The 12,941-nt window shown below is 32.4% G+C and overlaps 1 protein-coding gene across 12 annotated transcripts in view; it reads right to left on the bottom strand.

Annotated features, from left to right (window-relative positions):
• LOC126759481 (dystrophin, isoforms A/C/F/G/H) overlaps nt 1-12,941 on the bottom strand; it is a 558,659-nt gene that overhangs the window by 127,921 nt on the left and 417,797 nt on the right. The window contains exon 1 of one of the 12 annotated variants that reach the window (XM_050474395.1): nt 8,542-8,672. The exons of 9 other annotated variants lie outside the window; for them this stretch is intronic. The gene's annotated coding sequence lies outside the window, so the exon portion shown is untranslated. Of the gene's footprint in view, nt 1-8,541; nt 8,677-12,941 lie in introns of those variants that run through there. 2 more of the 12 variants (XM_050474378.1, XM_050474386.1) reach the window with 2 other exon arrangements.

Genomic DNA, 12,941 nt, shown 5'->3' on the forward strand with positions numbered 1-12,941 from the left:
TAGATAAAAGATGTATGTAAGTCTGCATATTACAATTTCGTAATATTACATCATTGTGTACCAAAAAGTATATTTTGGTGTTAAAAAGCTATTTTTGTTGCTCAAAGACAATTTTGCAATACCAAGATATGTACTTTTGTATCTTGTAGATACTATTATATCTTACAGATACTTTTGTGTAAAAAGTATAGTTTGGTGATAAAAAGCTAAATTTGTGGCTCACAGACAATTTTGCAAATGAAAGATACTTTTACATCTTGTAGATACTATTATATCTTACAGATACTTTTGTGTAAAAACTATATTTTGTTGTTAAAAAGCTACATTTGTTGCTGAAATATAATTTTGAAACTCAAAGATACTTTTGCATCTTGTAGATACTATTATATTTTACAGATACTTTTGCGTAAAAAGTATATGTAGTTTGGTGATAAAAAGCTAAATTTGTGGCTCACAGACAATTTTGCAAATGAAAGATACTTTTACATCTTGTAGATACTATTATATTTTACAGATACTTTTGTGTAAAAAGTTTATTTTGGTGTTAAAAAGCTACATTTGTTGCTGAAATATAATTTTGAAACTCAAAGATACTTTTGCATCTTGTAGATACTATTATATTTTACAGATACTTTTGCATAAAAAGTATATTTTGGTGTTAAAAAGCTACATTTGTTGCTAAAATATAATTTTGAAACTCAAAGATACTTTTGCATCTTGTAGATACTATTATATCTTACAGATACTTTTGTGTAAAAAGTATAGTTTGGTGATAAAAAGCTAAATTTGTAGCTCACAGACAATTTTGCAAATGAAAGATACTTTTACATCTTGTAGATACTATTATATCTTATAGATACATTTGAGTAAAGGTATATTTTGGTGTTAAAAAGTAACACTTGTTGCTCAAATACAATTTTGCAATTCAAAGATACTTTTGTATCTTGTAGTTACCATAATATCTTACAGATACTTTTGCGTATTTCATCAAATTTTAATTAGTTTGAAACTTTTTAGCATTTAAATGCATGTTCCAATACTTATGAGATATTTCAAAATTATTTATGAATAGATAATCGTTAATATTCCAACTTCCAGTTTATTTTTTGAGCAGGTAGCTGCTTAAATTAATGAATTTAAATTGAAATGACAGTCTAATATTAAAGTTGCCTTTCAAAATCAATATATGTACATTTGTATAACGAGCAATGGTTAGGTCATATTAGAATTATGAAGCACTGCAGTAGTTCGAGATACATTTGTATCTGATAGATACTTTTTAAGATTTAGTAAACCGTTTTACAACATTTTTCTCAACTTTGTAGTGAAAAATTACACGTGTATTCATATATTTGTATATATGTATGTACTGAACTTAGAACTCTCTTTAAGTAGCTAAGAAGTTGCACAAATAATTCTCATACATGTGATCAGCAGCTATTTACGACTTATCACCCATTTTAGCTAGACAAACAGCTATTAGGTCCAAATATAGCCAACTTTCAGCTACAGACAACAATTGCTGCCACCGCAGTTGCAACGAGCAACATGTAACACCAGTTCTGCTTGTTGCAATCAATTTGGGGCCTCTGCCAAGCACGTCGTCGTTGCTGTTGTTATTGCTAAGTTTAGTTAGACACTGTTGCCGGTTGCTTCGCAGTTTTGTGTTTGCTGCACGATGAACGACCTTCAACAGTGACAGCGATGAGGTAAGCATTACAGCCGCTCTTAGCCGCTGTGGCTGGACAAAGAACTCGTCAAACCGGAAACAAAGGTAAACATGCAAAAGGAAAAATTGCTAAACAATCTCAATGCAGCAGGAGTCAACCGTGCAGCGCCTTTGCTGCAAGCAGGAAGACCACATTTTTTGTGGTCATAAAGTTCAGTCGACGGCCAGTTTGTTTGTATGTAAAATTTACATTGTAAATGCTGACTGTTTATTTAAGACGCACACATGCGCAGAGTGTGCGTGATTAATTAGCTCCGTCTGGAGGCATACCAATGTATGTAGAGTATATATATGACAGCGTTCGGAGGATAAGTGATTCAACTCACTGATAGATTTTGGTTGAAAATCTAAAGATACCTTCAAGATTTTACAGCTGACTAAGTGGGATGCGTAATCACAAAATTTGTAAGTTCTCCTTCCTAAACTATGGTGTCAAACTCCAGCGATTGACTGATATACGATTAGAGTTCTCTCTCACTATCCTTTAGTTATATCCGTAGACAATATATATGCAGCTTGCTCAGAGGCGACAGTTAATGGTAGATTTTTGAAACTCCGCATGTTTTGAATCCTTTCCGAAATCGGCGAAAAATATTCACGCATACATATGTAAAATATTGCGTAGCTGTATATATGTAAGGCGCATTAGTCAAAGTTCCCGTATAACATCGCAATATATCACAAAGTTAATCGAAGAAAAATTCAAACGATTCATGACGCACATCTTTCAGTACATCTTAAAAGTGTGATAAATCAGGAACGATGAATAAAAAAGAAGATGATGAAAATAAATATTTTGTAAATGCTTAAGTCTTCGCAGAAACTCTTTGAAACGATTTTCTCAAAGTAGTAAAACTTGAGTTCTCATGGTTCTGGATCATATAGTACAAAACTTGCCACATGGAAAATATATATGCCAATGAGGCTTTTAGGTTTCAAATGTGGATCATTTTCACAGTCAGTGCTTGCTAAAATTATCGAGGGAAATACGAAGTTAATTTCTATTTTTTCTATAGTTTATTTCTATGACAACTTTTTTCTTTTTACACATTTCTTTATTTATCTGCTTTTATGAAAACTCAACAATGGTTTGTATAATTAATCTCAAGTCTTCATTATTTGTCATCAAAATGCAAGTCACTTAGTCTTTGTATTTGCTTCGGGACTCGTGCAGAAAAAAACATAGCAAGATAGCAGAATACCTATAACGACTAATGTTGCTTAGAAGGTCCGGAAGGCAAAATCATTTTCGTTTTTGAGTGAAGCGAGCTTTAAAGTTTCGTTTTCATACTAATATGGTCTGTGAGGCTTCTCATATAAAAAAATTGAATTGCTGGAATGAGATTCGAAAGAAGGAAGAGGAAGAAACTATAGTCTTTTATGAAAAATTTTCGAAGAATATGGAGTTTCTGGAAGTAGTGGTAGTTTCAAGAAAATTATTGAGTCGGTTTATTTTAGAGACTTCACCTGCTAATGCAGAGTGGCATACGTGTAAAATGTTGGCTCTGTAAATTTCAAGTTCTCTGAAAGAATTTTTCTAAGTACCACAAAGGGACGCTGTTATAAGCCATCCAAATGAGATGCCTTTTTGGATCGGTCACTTAACCAATCCTAACAAAACCTAAACTGAAATAAAATTGTTCTATATTTACAAAGGTACTATAAATATTTTTAATTTTTCAGATATATTTTAGTGATTTTCTTTCAAAGAAACAAATAGATCTCATTTCTTCATAAATACAGGGTGTTTCAAATTTGAAAAAAGTTATGTATTGGAAGACGAATTGGTTGAAGTTTTTGGTGTCGTCTTTTTGGTGTTTAACACAGAGAAATATTTGTTTCCACTTTAAATAAAAAAGTAAACTTAAAATAATCTTTAAAGTTTCACACTTTTCAGCAAAAATATATTTCTTTTTATATGTATATGTAAATGATTTCAGTTAAGTAATGAAAAAAATGTGTGAATGAGTCACCTAGTGTTTTTAAATAAATAAATAAATAAATTTACACAGATACACCATTTAAGCTTTAATAAAATTAAAAAAAAAAAGTTTTCTACATTTTTCCTTAAATTTTATTATTGTATATATATTTTTATTGTTATAATTTTTTTTTATTAAATATATTTGCATTATTATACATTTTTTTATTATTAAATATTTTTTATTTTAATTTTTTTTTTTAATTTTATTATTATTATTGTTTTTTGTTTTGTTTATTTATAAGTCCAGTTTCATTATTTTTGCATTTTTTCCCTTTTTTGTTTCACCTTCAGGAGGTGTAATTCGAGCTCAGGCCAATAGAGGCCGGCAAAGTTCGACGACGCGCTGAATTTTCGCAGCTGCTCAAGTTGGCCACAAATACAAAAAAAAAAAAAATCACTCACACACTCCCAAAAGTCACTTCTTGGTTAAATTAAATGCGCAGCAATTCGCTGACCTTGTTTTTGTAATGTGATATACTCGTACAAGTATTTGTATTTGCCATTTCTACTTTAATTCGTCGAAAAACACTTTAGCTCACCAATTTTTTTATGTGCCACACTGAGCATTGAACTTGGCACTGAGCACTGAGCACTGAACGTGTGGAAAAGCAGCGAAGGCATTTGTTTGCTTCTTTTGAGTATTTCTTTCGTTTGTTGCTTTTTAACACTTCTCCAATGTACTCGAAAATTAGTTGCTGTAAGTACGTTCACACTTCGTGAGTACATACATATATTTACGCGCATGCATACAAACACATTTGTGTGTGTGTGTGTGTGTTTACTTTAGTACTTAAGTCGTGGAAATTTGCATATTTTTGATTAAAAACCGCCATCATCGATTGGTCGTTTGTGTGCGCGTGTGCGTCGTTAATGGCAGCGCGCCAAAGTCGACTGAGCCTGCATAGCGAAGAACAACAAATTGTTTAAAACATTTTCAAACACTACTTTGGCACTCACACATACACACACACTCATGCAGCAATGCAATCGGCACTTCACATGTGGAAATTGTTACAATTCGCTGTAAGCTTTTAGCACTTTGTTGTATTTGGTATTTTTGCACAAATTGTTGTTGCTGCACTATTTTTGCATTTTGTGGCATATATGTTATGTATATATGTTTTTATCATGCTATATGTGTCAGTAGTGACGGTTTGATTGAATGCTGCGCTTCAGCGATTTTCATGCTTGAAAGTGTGAGAGCTTACAGTTATACTGCAAAAACAAATTGATTTGAATTTATATTCGTTATTTTAATGGAAAAAATATTTTTATTATTTTTAAATATTTTTTTTCGTTGCAAGTCATGGCGAGTTTTTTTTTTTATTTTCAGTTGTGCGAAATGGTAAGGCAACACAAATACTAAACGAATTATTTTTGCAGAATTTTGGCTGCAAAAATGCACAAGGTTTTGGTACAAAAAATTTACTATTATTAAAAAATTCAAAAATTTCCAAGTCTATAGTTTATTTTTGACTATTTGGTATGTTGCAAATCGGTTAATGTTTATAATTTTAATTCATTTATATTATAGAAGACAATAATTACATATGTATACATATGTATATAATTTACAAAACAAAATAATATTTCGGTCTAAAATAAAATTTTATAATTTTCAAATTATAATTGGTAAGATTTGTAATAAAAAAAATTGTTTTATAATTATTTTAATTTTCTAAAATTTAAAAATGAGCTAAGTAGTTAAATATTTTTAAAAAGTTTCTTCAAAAAAATGTTATAAAAATAAGATAAAGAATTTTTTATATTTTTAAAATAATTCTGTGAACTATAAGCAAGTAAAAATGTAAGTTTAAAAATTGTTTGTATGTATTTTGAAATATTTTTTAAATAAAAAAACAAATATTAAAAAATTAAAAAAATTAGATACAAAAAATTCTGGTCTCTTTTTATTTGACAAATATTTTTTTATTTAAAATAAAATAAATGAATAAAAAATTCGAAAAATTAAAGAAAAACCTATGTTTTTGTATTTATTTTTTTTAATAAAAAAAAATTATTTATTTATGAAATTAAAAAAAAATATATATTTTTGAATTTTTTTAATTGCTCAATTTCTAAGTTTTAAATGAAAAAAAGTTATTTAAAAAATGTAAAAAAATCTGGGTGTTTTGTATTTAAATTTTAATAATAAAATTATAAAAAAATTAATTTATAAAATAAAAAAAAATTTCTCAAAAAAAAAAAACAATATACCCACATATATGTACATATGTATATAAAAATAAATCTAGGTTTTATTTATATTAAAATTTTATTTTTTATTTAAAAAATTCTTTTATTAAAAAAAACACTTTTTCTATTTTGTTTATAAAAACAATTAATCAAAACAATTTTTTTTCTAATATTAAAAAAAATTAAGAATTAAAATAAATTAAAAAAAAGTAAAAATTTAAAATCTTTAAAAAAAATATATAAATTAAATATTTAAAAAAAAAAAATAACTTAAATTGCTTTTATATTTATAAAGTCTATGAACTGCAGAAAAATATTCGTGCATCGCTAAACATATACATACATACATATGTTTTTTAAGAAAAAATTTTATTTTTTGATAGGGTTGCATTTCATGCACTTAATTTTGTAATTTTTATTCAAAAATTTAATACTTCACATTTTGTGGTTTACTTAATGAGCTTCTGGTTCGCTCAAAAACGGCAATAAACATTATCAAATATTAAGTTTATTTTTACAGTGAGATGTACAAATACATATGTTGATATTAGTCACTTTCGGCTAAAAAGTACTATGTGAAAGCAGCAACAAGATCATTTTATTAGATCTGAGTATAAAAAAGCTGTCTTCGATTGGTCATTTTTCTACTAAGGAGCAATCAATTCTTTGGGTATCTGGTATAGTTTGTTCGATTCGCTGGAGAGTAATGCTTGGCGAGTCGAAGACAGCACTTGCTACACATTCGATTATGCCTGCTTATTTGATTTATACCAGTTGCTTGTTCTAATCACCATTTAAAATTGTATTTAGTATGTATATACATTGAAAGTGCTTTTAAAGACTCGACAATTCATACCTTATATAGAAGATACTTTTGTATCTCAAAGATAATTTCGCTATATTGTACTTGAATCAGAAATATTTTTGGTTCTTTTCTACGGTGTTTATGAAATTTTTATTGAAAAAGTTTGTATCTCAAAGATACTTTTTTTTGAAAAATGTATCTCAAAGCTATAATTTCATAAAAAGCTATTAAAATTTATATTAAACAAGAAAAAACGTTAACTTCGGCTGCACCGAAGCTAATATACCCTTCACAGGTGCATTTATTTTAGTGACTATGTGTTCAGTTTGTATGGAAGCTTTATGCTATAGTGAGCCGATCTGAACAATTTCTTCGTATATTACATTATTGTCTTAGAAAATACCCTGTGACCAAATTTTGTGAAGATACATTGTCAAATGTGAAAGTTTTCCTTACAAGAACTTGATTCCGAACGTTCAGTTTGTATGGCAGCTATATGTTATAGTGGTCCGATATCGGCAGTCCCGACAAATTAGCATCTTCTTGATGAGAAAATGACGTTTGCAAAATTTCAAAACGATATCGTAAAAACTGAGGGACTAGTTGGTATATATACAGACAGACAGGCGGACAGACAGACAGATGGACATGGCTAAATCGATTCAGCTCAACATACTGATCGTTTATATACATAGTTTATAGGGTCTCCGACGCTTCCTTCTGGGTGTAACTAACTTCGTGACAAACTTAATACACTCTGCTCAGGGTATAAAAAGTTTGTATCTCAAAGATAAAAAATTCCTTTTTTTCGTGTCTATAAGCTGTAAAAGCTGTAGTTTGCTAGTAGCAAGTTAAAATGGTGCTTGATAAAGCTTTTTGTGATTGAATTTTTATCTGTGACAACTTAGATAAATACACGTGAAGATATGCAAGCAAAATTTAAACTATGCAGTTCCTTTGATAAAAAATTCCAATAAAAAAATTTAAATCAAAATTCGTTAATATTTTCCAACAACCGTTAGCTCTACACTTTCATTATCTAAAAAAAAAAAGAATCACTTCAACACTTGGAAGCCTTCAATATTGATAAGCAATTTGCATTTTATGATCAACCACTGACGCTGGCATTCATAACCAATCACCCGTCATGTTTCTAGGACATGTGAGATACATTTTTACACAAAGTGATACAAGCGATACTTTCGCATCTCAAAGATATTATTTGAAATTCCGCACTTCGCCTCGCGGTTTACGGGCTTTTTACGATCGCGACACAATTTCTGCCAATTCCACATGCCAGAATCGAAGCGCCTTGCATAAGTGCATGCAAATGTACATACATACGTGCGCAAAACAATTTCGACTCGCTTTAGCTAAACAGCAACTTCCTGTCGCATGCAGCGCGTGACACGCAACGCACGCGCTTGCTTTTCGCTTTATTAATATTAGCCGCACGACATTTGCGTACTGCATGCACTTTTGCTTTGTTTTTTATTGTTGTTGTTGTGTTACTTGTTTTTATTTGCCACACAAATATGCACCAATTTGAGCGTTGCGTAGCGGAATGAGGCGACTGCACGACATTTTTGCTTTGATGACGAGCGTTTGTTAGTATAAATGTTTATATACATACATATATATATGTGTGTGTGTGTGCATATGCACATTTCACTGCGGATTTCTCGACACTGATTTCGCATTTTGCGTGCGTGTGTGTTTGTTGCATCTGATTAGTGCACTTTGTTGTTGTTTTATTTAGAAAAAAACATGCGCGACCGTCATACACACGCACACATATGCACATGCGTAGGAAATATCTAACATTACCGGCAATAAAATTGACGCCACACGCGTCCACAACAACGACAACAAAAAAAGCACAATGCGACCGACGGTCTAGGCCTACCTCGGAGTAATTGCGACTGAAGCGAACCGAACGCCACTGAAAGCGAATGAAAACTGTCCGACTGTTTGACTGACTGAACTCAACGGTAATGTGCGCGTATCGGCCAAGCGGCAGCGCGTCGGCTGGGGCACGCTTGCAGCGACGCATGCACACACATTACAAGAAGAACGCGCGCGCGTGTGTGTGCGTGAGTATTTGTGCCGCCATAAATAAACTCAACATACTTGCGCCGCATGTTGCTACGGTTCTCAGTCGTCGCAGCGTTGAGTCACGTAGCTGTTGCTTGTTGTTGTTAGTGGCGTTTCCCGTATTTCCTTTGTGCCGGTTCTTTCTTGCTCCTCAAGCAGCTCCAGTTGGTGTTTGACAACACACGCGGTCGCTGTACGACGTTAGCTGCGCAGTCGACACTGGCAGCGCTGCTACGAGCGCAGCTACTTGTTGCCGCGCTTCGCTGATCAACCAGCCACTCACCGTCCACATGTATGCAAGTGTGTGCGTTTGTTTGACTTTTGGTTTGTTTATGTTTTTTGCCCCTTCATGTTTTGCTTTGTCTTTCGGTTTCGTTTTCGTTTTCCAGGTTCTTTTTTATTGACTCGTTCGCCTTTTTATTGAATTCTTTCGGCTTTACTCACAACAAATGCGCGCTTGTGCCTTGCCTTTGTGCGCTTACCCAGCCACATATACACACACGCACATGTAAATGTACTTCGGCTTGTAAGTAGCCTTGTTTTGTTGTTTTTGTTGCTGTTCTTGTCGACATGAGTGCAGTAGCCGAGTGGAGTGGAGCTGAGTGGCTCTTTGAGTGGCGTGTCGCGTTGCGCGTTGCGCGTTGAGTGCCAGAGCCGCCGCTTGCTTGCTGTTTGTTGCCGTTGTTGTTGTGTCGCATAGCGATCAGCAGGCAGCACTCAGCACCAACTCGCCAGCTTTGACTTACGACCCTTTTGCTGCTGGCAGCTCGAGCTTCCTACTTAAGCCAACAATATTTACATGTGTAATACATATTTACACATACAAAAGTGCATGTTCTCGTATGAGTGCATGTGTATGAGTGTATGTGTACAATTGCTGATCACTGGCAATGCATTTGGCGCCCATACGAATTTATCAGGCTTTTCAATTAAGCAAAAATATTTTTATGATTGTCATATACAATTTTAATTGAGTCGCCGCTTGACCTTTCACCCTTGAGATTTCATGTTTTGCTCTGTCTACAATTTGAGGCTTGATTGATGCAGTGAATTTGTTTGGAGATTATTATTGGGGGCTGCATTTGTTCATACATCTGTTAATATGTTTTGTATGCAATTGCATTTATGTACATATGTATTCCATAAATAACTGTTTAACAAGAAAAAACGTTAACTTCGATTGCACGGAATAATACCCTTCACAAACATAAACGCTTTCCGCACAAGAACTCGATATGGATCGTTCAGTTTGTATGGCAGTTATATGCTATACTGATCCGATCTGAACAATTTCTTCGAAGATTGTAACATTGCCTTGGATAGAAGTCTGTGCAGAATTTCGTGAAGATATCTTGTCTAGTAAAAAAGTTTTCCGTACAAGTACTCGATTTGGATCGTTCAGTTTGTATGGCAGCTACAGTGCATCACAAAAATAAGTATGCACTGTGTTTATCCGTTTTGTTTTCAGAAAAAAATGCCGCAGAACTAATAATAATATCCATTTTTTATTTTTTTCAGTTATTTCATATTTGAGTTAAAAGCAATAGCAAAAAACAGAAACTTAAATAAATAATTTTTCAAATTAGAAAAAAAAAGGCTTAAATAGCTAAAAATTACATCACTAAAGTATGTATGCAATAGTAATACATTCCAAAGAAAAAGTTCCAACGGTTTTATTTTTGAGCTTTGATGGGCTTTTAATATTTTATTGGATAGCTTTTGGATTTTTTTATTGCATTCAATCCGGATGGCATGGACTTTACCAGTTTTTTGGTCACTGAAAATCTTGCCCCACTTTTGATTAAAGCAGATATCAAAGATTCTTTGCGGCTTATTTGGTGTCTTCTGATTTTTCTCTCTATAAAATGACCCAAATGTTCGATAGGGTTCACATCAAGAGATTGGGCTGGTGTTTTTAATTGTTTGGATGTATTGTAAAGTAGCAATTCCTTAACAATGTGAGCGGTTTGGATCATTGCCCTGTTGGAAGACAAATGATCCTTCAAGTCCCAATTTGGCCGCACTATCGTTTAAATTCGATATTAATATATTAAGGTAATAATATTTGTTTATTTTATGCTCAATGAATACAAGATTCCTTACACCAGTTGGTGCCATACACCCCCAAACCATGAGCGACATAAAAAAGGCAGCCATATTCCGTGAATCAAGCTCTGTATTTACTTTTTTTCATGTCCATCTGATCCAAAAATGTATAATTACTTTCATCTGAGAAAATAACAGAATTCCAGAAATATTCTCTATGTTTACTTTCGTGCTTTCACAAAGTTTAATATTTTTTGTCTGTTAATGTTGCTTATGAATGGCTTTTTACGGACATTACGACCATGGGAACCTGTATCATACAGCACTTGACGATTAGTTTGGGGATGGCAGGTTTTACTGGTCTCATTTTTAATTTCAGTACGCAATTTACTTCAGATTAGCCTGTATCTTGTGTGTGATAATGTACCGATCCTTGTAATCAAATGTTTCTTGTCGTCCAGATCTTTCCTTATTTTTTGTATTGACCTCTTTTTTGTATTTTTCTACTATTTTTTGAATATTAGAATTACTTTTATTTATTAGTTTTCCAATTTGCCTCTGACTTTTGTTTTCTTTATATAGTTTTATAATAGCACCTTTCAAATTTTGTGATAGTTCCTTGACGGGCGGCTCCATGATCAAAATGTAATTGCAATTAACGATGAAATTTAATGAAAACTTCGGAAAATTATTATTTTATAAAAAAAAAAAACAATACTTATTGCTTCAAAACGTATAAACACTGTGTATCAATCGAAACAATACTGAAATGGTAAATTGCATACTTATTTATGTGACATGATTTTCGCTTTTTACAGAGAAAATCTAACGGTTTTTAATAACGGAATATGTCAATGATATCAATTTGTCATATTCGTGAAGGCAATATTATGAGTAGTTGTTTTTGGAAAAAAACACAAAATATATACTTTTTATTTTGCATATATGTTATAGTTGCTCGATATCTGCAGTTCCGAAAAATGAGCAGCTTCTTAGGGAGAAAAGAACTTGTGCAAAATTTCAGATTGATATTTCCGTTCCAAAACTGTAAACTTGGTATAATTTGGGAATGATTTTATGCCACTAAAACAACAGACGTGTTAAATTTTATGAGACCTAGAAGTCCATCAATTTGAGACTCTCTACTGCTGCCTAGTTTTTACTACGATCTGCAGTTACCCATATAGCGACCACGGATCGTCAAAAATGGTTTAGGCTCTTCAAATCTGATTTTGCTTTGCTAATGAACCCTTAATTCTTTTCTATTCCACAATATTCTGGATGATAGCACAGACTAACAGTGAGCATAAGCTGTCAGTAACGATTTTGACCAGCTGAGGTTCCAAAGTGCTGTTGAAAAAAGCTCCAATGGTCGAGTGACGGTTCATAAAAATTCCTATAAAATATTTGTAGTATTATATTAGTAATAGACTGGTTTAGACACAAGGTGAAATGGTTTGGACTTTGGTCAGCAAGCCGCCGAAAAGCTGGATATTATTTTTAAATGATTTCGGGTCACTTAAAATTCTAAAGAAACTGAGTTTTTTTGCAAAGACGAGTGCAAAGACGAGTGATTTATGAAAAAAAGTACTTCATATGAAAATTATAATTAGAATGGTATCGATGTATGTTCCTATAGGACTTTTGAATAAAACCTTAACAAAAGCTACATAATCCACTGCAGAATAACTCTTGCTAACAGATGGTATTTCGGAACAAGACTAAACTCTACAAGTCACTCGTCTTCTTGGTATACAGTGCCGATGACAACATCGAATGAATCGATGTTACGAGTTTTCGCGAGAAAGGTTCTACGGAAGATTTATGGAATATTATTTATGAGAATCTCTAACCATTAAGAGTTGCCACGTATTGTTATTTCTCTGAGTACCGTTATGCGAGCTTTAAAAGTGGTTACTTTGAGAGGCGCTAAGTCTTCAAGCGTACTCTAAATAACTTATTGCCAGAAGCTAAAGATAGGATCTCCCTGAAAACTTATTGATCACAGACTATCAAAATCCTAATTATGTGTGTTTCACAATTCAACCTAACCTTAAAATTGTTGCAGTTCTTGTTTGAAGAGTTTA

This window comes from Bactrocera neohumeralis, chromosome 2 (assembly GCF_024586455.1).
Source record: "Bactrocera neohumeralis isolate Rockhampton chromosome 2, APGP_CSIRO_Bneo_wtdbg2-racon-allhic-juicebox.fasta_v2, whole genome shotgun sequence".
NCBI classification, from domain to species: domain Eukaryota; kingdom Metazoa; phylum Arthropoda; class Insecta; order Diptera; family Tephritidae; genus Bactrocera; species Bactrocera neohumeralis.